We start from the raw sequence: 8,019 nt of genomic DNA on the forward strand, positions 1-8,019 counted from the left end.
TAAAAGCATGGTAATGATGTTCATGTTTTCCTAATTATACATTACCTTGGGCTTGGCACAATGGAGTTTTCAGGTCTCAATGGCTTTGCTTTATTCTGAATACACTTGCTAGTGTATTATGGGCATCTTCAATAACACCTTGAGCAAACCAGGCCATGCACCAGAGTGGTCCATTTTTTGGCATTAATTAATTTAAGTGGTGCAGGGGAGTGACTGCAGAAGTTGTTGGAGTACTAGTTCACCAAAAAATGTCATTTGTGCATTAACTCTGTTAGTGAATAACAACCTGCAATCCATATGTTTCTGGCTTATCCTTGAAACTCATTTTCTAAATAAAGTTGAAACCTAACCGATATGGTATTGAGTCCCTTGCTGTTTCAGTTTGTCAGACTTTCCAATAAAAGGCCTGTGTATGATGGCTTCATGCTTTTGGTATGTCAGAAATAGTTCTATGCATATATATTACAAAATTAGGATTTAATTTTTGTTGTGAGCCATAAAAAATTAGATTATATAATTATTATGTTTTCCTTTCTTATCTTTTATATTTTAATATAATTTTTGAGGATGCCACAGGGCACTCCTGCTGTGAATTACCTGCAATAAACTCTCTTAAACAGATAAACATCAAAGAGCAGTAATGTTTTAAAATGAAGCAACCTGCATTCGAAATCTAATTGCTTTATGTTGTAGATCTTGAATGCTTCAGCTGCTAAAAGTGGATGGGGTTTCTCAAGGGCACAGAGGAGTTGCATTACTGGGACTTTAATGCACCAGCAATCATTAGAGTGAAGTTGCTAGCAAAATCCATTTGTTTTCACAGGAACAGGCTTCCTTCTATTTTTCTTCTTCCTTATGGAAAATATCAAGATATGAATAAATTCTCTGCTACCAGGAATCCTGCACTTGTATGTAGAGTGTTCTCATTGAATGGGTTCACAAAATCTTGCGGACTTCATGGTGAGTTCTTGTGGATAATGGATTAACTGCAAACTTCAGTAGGAATATTAACTAAATAATTCCTTTAAAAATAGTTTAGAGGATTTTCTGTAGTCTGGCATTAGTGTTGAACCTAGAGCTGCTACTAGAACTGAAGTACTAAGCCTAGATTCTGTTGAAATGCTGCCAGTGTGACAAAAGGCCCCAAGTTTGCATGTTGGGACATCTACTTCATATAGCTAAGGCACTCTACCTCGTAAGGCTAAGGCTGCTTGGAAAAGCCACCTCCTGACAGTAATGTGAATACAGGATCGGAAAAGCAGGCACCTATGTTACTCAAAAAATACTCTGTGAAAGTTAGTAAGACCTCACACATAGACTAGGATGTTTAGGGTTTTACCATCAAGGGTTATGTTTACCCTGAGCTCCTCAATTTTCAACTTGTCCTTGGTAGCAGTTGTGCTTTGCAGGTGTAAAGGTAAAAATATTTATATTTGGGTACGCAGCTGCATTTGATTGCTCTATGCTTTTAATGATGCTTTAGCTGTGTTGCCTCTTTCATATAGTTTTCTGATGATCTGGGGTCCTGAAATAATGGTTGATAAATGCGTATTTTGTTTAGTTTTAACTTGAAATTGATATGAGACTGGGGCAAAACCAGAGCTGAATAAAGATCCCTATTTAAGCAAAACCTGTATTGAAGATCCAACCTCCCTGATACAGTAATTACAGGGTGCTATCCTTAGAGATGTTAAATAGCTCCCTTTAGTGTATCTGTTTGATCTTGAGCTGTGAATTCCCATTCTCTCGTGGGTGTAACTGTAAACAAGAGGATTTACATTGCTTCAGTGATGTTTTGCTTAAGCGAATCAAAGTTGAAAGGGTATCTTGAATATCTGTAGAAAGCTTTGTGTGTGCAGGGTTCCTGTTCTATATATATGCACAGTGCACCTTTCATGGTAAACTGCAGTGATGCTTTCAGGTTTGAGTTAATTTTAAGCTTTTTATATTTTGGTGTTTTTGTGGACCATTGTGAGTGGGATCCCCTGTCTCTGTGGTAGTGAGCACAAAGAGGCTGTGAAGTTCCAATCTACTACAGCCATCCTTTCAGCTACATAATTTTTTTCAAGACCTATCGTGGAGAACACATTATCATCATAAGATATTTACCAAATTTTATGCTTTCCTAAAGTGCAGTGATTGCAAACAGTGACTGTACCAGGGATGAGGGTCCCTAGGAGAGTGGAATTCTAAGCCATTGTCTTCTGTTGGTGCTTGGAATGCAAGCAGAGGAAGGACTGTTTCTTGAGGGGAAGGTCTGATGGCATTCCATGTCTTGGTGCCTGTGTGGGTTGTCCATCATATCCATAAGGCTCTTCTGCTCCTCCTGTTGCTAACTCAGTTCAGGACTCTGAAAAGGAAAAAAGAAAATGGGGATAGAAGAGGGTGAATATTTTCAGTTCAGTCCCTACCTGACATGGAGAGACACATGGTGTCATCATCAGCTGTGAGAGAGGAAGGAGTAGCATCCCTAGAAACTTGTCCCTCTGCAGGGCTCTCCCCGCTGCTCATCCACTCTTCAGCAGCCAAAATCTACCATTAGAGCACCCTCTGCACATGCATTTTTTAAATCAGGACTTTAATTGAAAAATACAATCCTCCTCCCTTCCCCCAGTTAGCCAAGTAAAAGCCTAATATAATGATTCTTTTTTTTTTAACCTTAACTCAGCCAGATTCTTGCTGTGCCTGACACCTCTCTGTGGCATGATTGATGTATGGAGGGTTTTCCTGTTATCTCTTACCTTCATCTTGTGTGACTCAGAGCTTGTCAGTGTCAGAAGCTACATCTGCCTCTTTAGTTGTGGCAGGAGCCCAAACCGTATCTCTTGGAGGGGACTCCTCCATGATTCCTTTCCAGGTTGTCAATTAAGTCTGTTATTTTCATTTCAGCATGCTTGGTTGCTCTGATCTGAAGGAGACACTCTGCTCTGCTTGGAAGCACTACTTTCAGGAAGACAACAGGAGTTTTGTGAGACCTGTTTTCCTGCCTGAATCCTGTGGGGGAATAAGCATTCATGTTCACATGCTATTAGTTTTTTCAAGACTATTTAAGAAACCACCACTGTTGAACTAGCAGGGAATCTTTCTTTCAGGGACCTTTGCGAGAGCAGCTGATTGGTGTGCCCCAGCTGCAAGCCATCATTTTCTTGGGAAAGTTTTAAGAGTGTCAGAAAAATGACCACCTCCCTTCCTAGCCCTTACTGATGTGTATGGGCTTTGCTGGCCTTTCCAACTCCAGTGTGGGAGGGGTTGTTTGTTTTCCTTGTAAATGTTATCCTGCCATCCTTGTTTTTTAACAATGCTGTATATACATGAAGACGTGCTGCGTATTCAGTGTGGCACATGGATGGAGTGGATGCTTTGAACTGCTTTTGCAACAATGGATTCTGCTTGACTGATAATGAAACCATGGGATAGACCTCAGGGAAGTGAGTCATATGTTAATTTGTTCTTGACGTTTCCTTGGTATGTTAAAAGCTGTGATCTTTCAGAAAAATCTCTTATTTTATTATATATATACTTTTAAAGCTACTTCCTGGGGCCATGGCAGATGCTGTTTTGGAATAGCACCCAATGAGTTGTTTAATGTAGTTCAGTGCTTGGTTGGCATTCTGCTATTGTGCGAATATTTTTGGTAGTTCTTTTACCACAAAGATATTTTATTAAGAGTGGCACATTGTTATACACATGTGGTGCTATGGAGCTTCAGAATATGCATGGGACATAATGTTGAGCTGCAGAAACACAATAGCAATGAGTCACTGAAATCCCTTGTTGGTCACAAGAGTTTGAACAACTGCAGTGATAATCTTTTGAGACAATGTACAACTCCAGTGGTATTTGCTATCTGGTCTGTGGTCTCCCTCAGTTAGCTGCTTGATTGACTTGGCTTCGTGGGTATCCTAATCATGTTGGCACAGTCACTTTGATTAACAGAGACATGCAACTTGGAAATCTCTAGGCTTGCACCGACCTCAATAAAGTTGTGTGCTTTTTCTCTTTCCAAATTTCAGCAGGTTCCTGAGGGCACAAGAAATGTTTTGCACAGCTTTCCATGATGGTTGGTGAATATTGAAATGTGGCGTTCAAGAGGAGTCCATCTGCTTCTCTGTAAATTGTAGGCTCAGAAAAAGAAAGAGTAAATAAATTTAAAAAGAAAAAGAAAAAAGAAGGGTCGAATACAGGATCCTTAAATCTGTGTTATTCTTTCCATGGCCTTTCCCACAGGTCCCAGGTAACTTTAAGCATTAGTTTTAGCCCTTTCTTTGGTAATACAAGAAATTAGTCTCATCAACATGACTTCATTTGTGCCTAATCTGGCCAATCTTCTCCTGTTACATTTACAGTATATTTCTAGGTGTCATAATGAATGCTCACTTGATCTTATTTAATTTCTGTACTCTGTCTTCTGAGAGAGTAGGCTTGTTTTTACAGTCAGGTAAACAGCCTTGCAGGTCCGTTGGCAAAATGAGGGAAAGCTTAATTCCTATTATGCCTCAGACCAGAAGAAATAGAAGTTTAATATCTCATATTACACTTAAGGAAACTGAGGGGATATGAAATCCATGTGGTGTTTTTTACTAGTTGTAATTCCTCTGCAATTTGGTTCTTGATGATATTCCCCAGTGTTCTACTTGTGTTTTTTAAGGAAATACAGTATTTTCAATGGCCATATTGTCAATGGCCATCATCTACTGCTATATGGTCCATCTCCATCACTGAAGGTAAGGATGTCTTCTAAAAGACAGCTCAGTCAAGCCAGAAGGGTATTTAACTTTGATGCTATGAAAGGCAAAGTGTCCAGGGCTGAATTTTGAAATAAAATGTGATTTTGGAGGGAGACATCCCTATCTATCCACAGACATATATCTTTAAAACATGCTTTAGACAGGGTAATTCTCCCAACTGTTGTAAATGTTGTTTGTAGAGAGAGTTTGTAGATTCCTGCAGTTACATTTAAGGTAGTTTCCAGGACCTGTTTGAGTGGTCTCTTTGTTTCCCGAAAACCTTAAGCTTGTTTCTTGGAGCCCTCTCTCTTCCTTAACTCAGCTCTGCCTTGTCTCACAGGGGTTACCAGGTCACATGCGCATTTCAGGGGAGTCATCATTCAAACTTAAAACCTTCTCATCCCCTCTCTGTGATGTTGTTGTTAGGGGTCAAACCTCATGCTTCCATTTCTCATTGAAGAAACTGTTACTTAAAATATACCACAACACCTGCTTCCTTGACCCACTTTGCCCTAAGCCCTTTTTAATAAGATTTTTATTTTTTTTTTCATAAAAGTAAAGAGATGAGGGATCCTGAGGTCACTGTGCCATGTGGGACATCAACTGAATGTGCCAAAGAATGTGAACATGAGTCTTCTCACAAGTGAGTTGTTTCCTGGTGTTGAAATTTCTCCCATTTACAGTTATCCCTCCATTTCTCCAACATTTTTTTGGTCTTTAAAAAAAATTAATTCTTTAGTTGGAATTTATAGTAATAACCTGTTCTTATCGAAAATAATTGTGTTTATTAGTGATTACTTTGAAACATTCTAGGAACAGAATCTGCATTTTCAGTCTTTCAGGAAAAGGAAGGGAATCACATTTTTCAGCTTGTTTTGCCTCATTATGAAAAAGCCCATTTCATTCTGTCTTTTTCTGTCTCCTCCTTTTCTCTCTTCATTCACAAGAACATTAGGACTTACAGACCTAAGCGATTTTAAAATAATTTTGGTTTTTATTGTTATAGAAGCTGCTGTTTCATAATGCATATTAATTTGACACTGCTAATCCTATACAAACACACTTTTGGTACTGACTTCTTAGGAATGCAAGTATTTTAAGTATATCAATGTAAATGGAATTTGTTAGACTGATAGTGTAGTGCTCATGTCTTTATTTCACTTGACTGTCCTAAATCACCACTTGTTGCATATGACATCTGCTTTTGTGTTCTAAGTTATTTGAGTTGGGAAAAGTTAAGCACACAGTGGCTATGAAAATAATCTTATTTTCAGCTACAAGCTGTTTTTTTTTCCTCTCTGTGAGTACTCTGACTGTAGAATGAGACATTTACTCTCTTTGAAGGGAACTGGTGTAACACTACAGAAGAATTTAAGACAATTGGACAGCATGCTAAGAGAAGATACATAAGCATCTGCATGAGAAGATGATTATTTCTTTAAGAAGAGATCAAAAACGGGGAGAGGTGGAGTTTTCCTTTGTTTTGTTTCTGCATGTTTTCAAAATGTACACCCAGTGAGGATGCTCCCTTCTGCTCTGGGCAGGAGCCTGTCTGCTATATGGAACAGAAAAAGCCGTGGGGAATCTACACAAACTCAAAGGATTTCGTACTTTGCTTTTGTCAACTGAAGCTGGAATTGCACCTTATTTTAACAATGGATACTCTCCTGTTACTTTGGCTGGGAATTGAGTGTGCAATTTTATCTCAGTGTCACGCTACTGCAGATGCTGGATGGGAAAAGAGGCCTTCAAATGCAGTTGAAAATACTGCAACCAAAACACTGGACAGCTTGGACTGCTGAAAACATTTTTCATGAAGCTCTGGCTCCCTTAAAGTAGCTGGCAATGCTTCCATTGAGTTCAGTACAGCCAGGATTTTGCCTTATATATTTATTCTGATTTATGAAAAGCTCAGTCATCGTGGTATCTAAGCACTGAGATACGGTATTTAGTTACAAACAATCATTTTAAGAGTGATGCCAAAATCTACACATGCATTAGCCTTGGAGATTAAAGAACATGGAGCTTTGGGTGCATGTGCTTCTCCAGTTGTAATTATTTTTCATTCTAAACACTGCAGACCTCCGTGCTGTTGGGCGCAGAGGGGCTCCAGACTGAGACAAATCAGAAAGATTATGTGATACAGTAAATAGCTCTAAATTAATGGATCTTGCTGAGGTGCCAGTAACTATCTCGGTTTCCCTGTCAGCCCCAGAGGAATTAATAATTCCTCAGATTTTAGCCAGCCATTGCAGGAAAGGATTTTAATCTTCTGCATTTTTTAACTGAAACTGTTTACCTCGCAGTAACTTGTACAGCACTGTGTGCTCTCCACTCTGATGTTGCATCACAATAACTTGCTGTAGAAGAAAGCTGGTTGAGTTCAAATGAAATCTATCCCAAGGAAAGAGTATCCAGAGCAGCTGGTTTCATTTATATATTTTATTTCTGAAGCCCATGAGCATTCCAGTGAGAGATGATATAATTGATTTAAATCAAATTATGAAACACGATACTTTTTTCTAAAATCCACTTTTCTGGCATTCAGTTCTGTAATGTATCACTCACAGGTAATGCTGGTTGAAGTTGAAGAGGCTGAAAAATTCTCCTCATGCAGTCCACTGTTACATGTTCTTGCCTTGGAGCAGAAGCCAAAGTTTCTGTTCGTAACAGAATCGTTGTATCATTAAGGAATTGAGGCTCCATTGCTTCAGGTGAGATGCAAAACCTTATTCCTTTAATTTCTTAGTAATAGAAATGTTCCTAGTTTTTTGCAGTAACATCTTGGCTCAGTGTTTTTTTCCAGCTGATGTAAGTATACACAGAACAAATGCATGGCAAGCAGAACAGAGCTGGTTTTAGAACAGTGAATGTTGGACATTCACTGCAGCACAGGTTAACCTGTATTTTAAGAGGTTCAAAATATTCAGTGTTCAATTGTTCACTCAATTTTCTAAGTCTTTGCTGAGGCTGAAGACCTCGTTAGTATGTTAAAAGCTTGCCAGGGTGCTTGTTTTCCCTAATAACTTCTGAACCGGCCAATTTAAACCAGATTTTATGGAGGTTATGAAATTCCTATAAATTTTCTGAAAAATTTTGGCTGAGCGGAAAGAAGAGGGAACAACTGGTGCTACCAGTAATGGAAAGGCTGCAGCTGGAGCTCAGCCGCTCCCTCCTTAGTTTTGGCCACCCAGCTTGGCTGGCTGGGAGAAACATGGATGTGTGGTGCACGTGTGCAGCTCGGATCTAGGGCCGGCAGATACCTGCCCGCGCAGGGCCGTGGAGGAGGGGT

At 39.3% G+C, this 8,019-nt stretch overlaps 1 long non-coding RNA gene across 1 annotated transcript; it reads left to right on the plus strand.

Moving 5' to 3' along the window:
* Nucleotides 1-827: 827 nt before the first annotated feature.
* On the plus strand, nucleotides 828-7,516 carry LOC106861042 (uncharacterized). Its single transcript, XR_001404052.2, has 6 exons — nucleotides 828-960; nucleotides 2,890-3,428; nucleotides 4,014-4,234; nucleotides 5,284-5,370; nucleotides 6,072-6,192; nucleotides 7,298-7,516. It is a non-coding gene; the product is annotated as an uncharacterized LOC106861042 (long non-coding RNA).
* Nucleotides 7,517-8,019: the final 503 nt, after the last annotated feature.

The sequence above is a fragment of the Sturnus vulgaris genome, chromosome 3 (assembly GCF_052056855.1).
Source record: "Sturnus vulgaris isolate bStuVul1 chromosome 3, bStuVul1.hap1, whole genome shotgun sequence".
NCBI lineage: Eukaryota > Metazoa > Chordata > Aves > Passeriformes > Sturnidae > Sturnus > Sturnus vulgaris.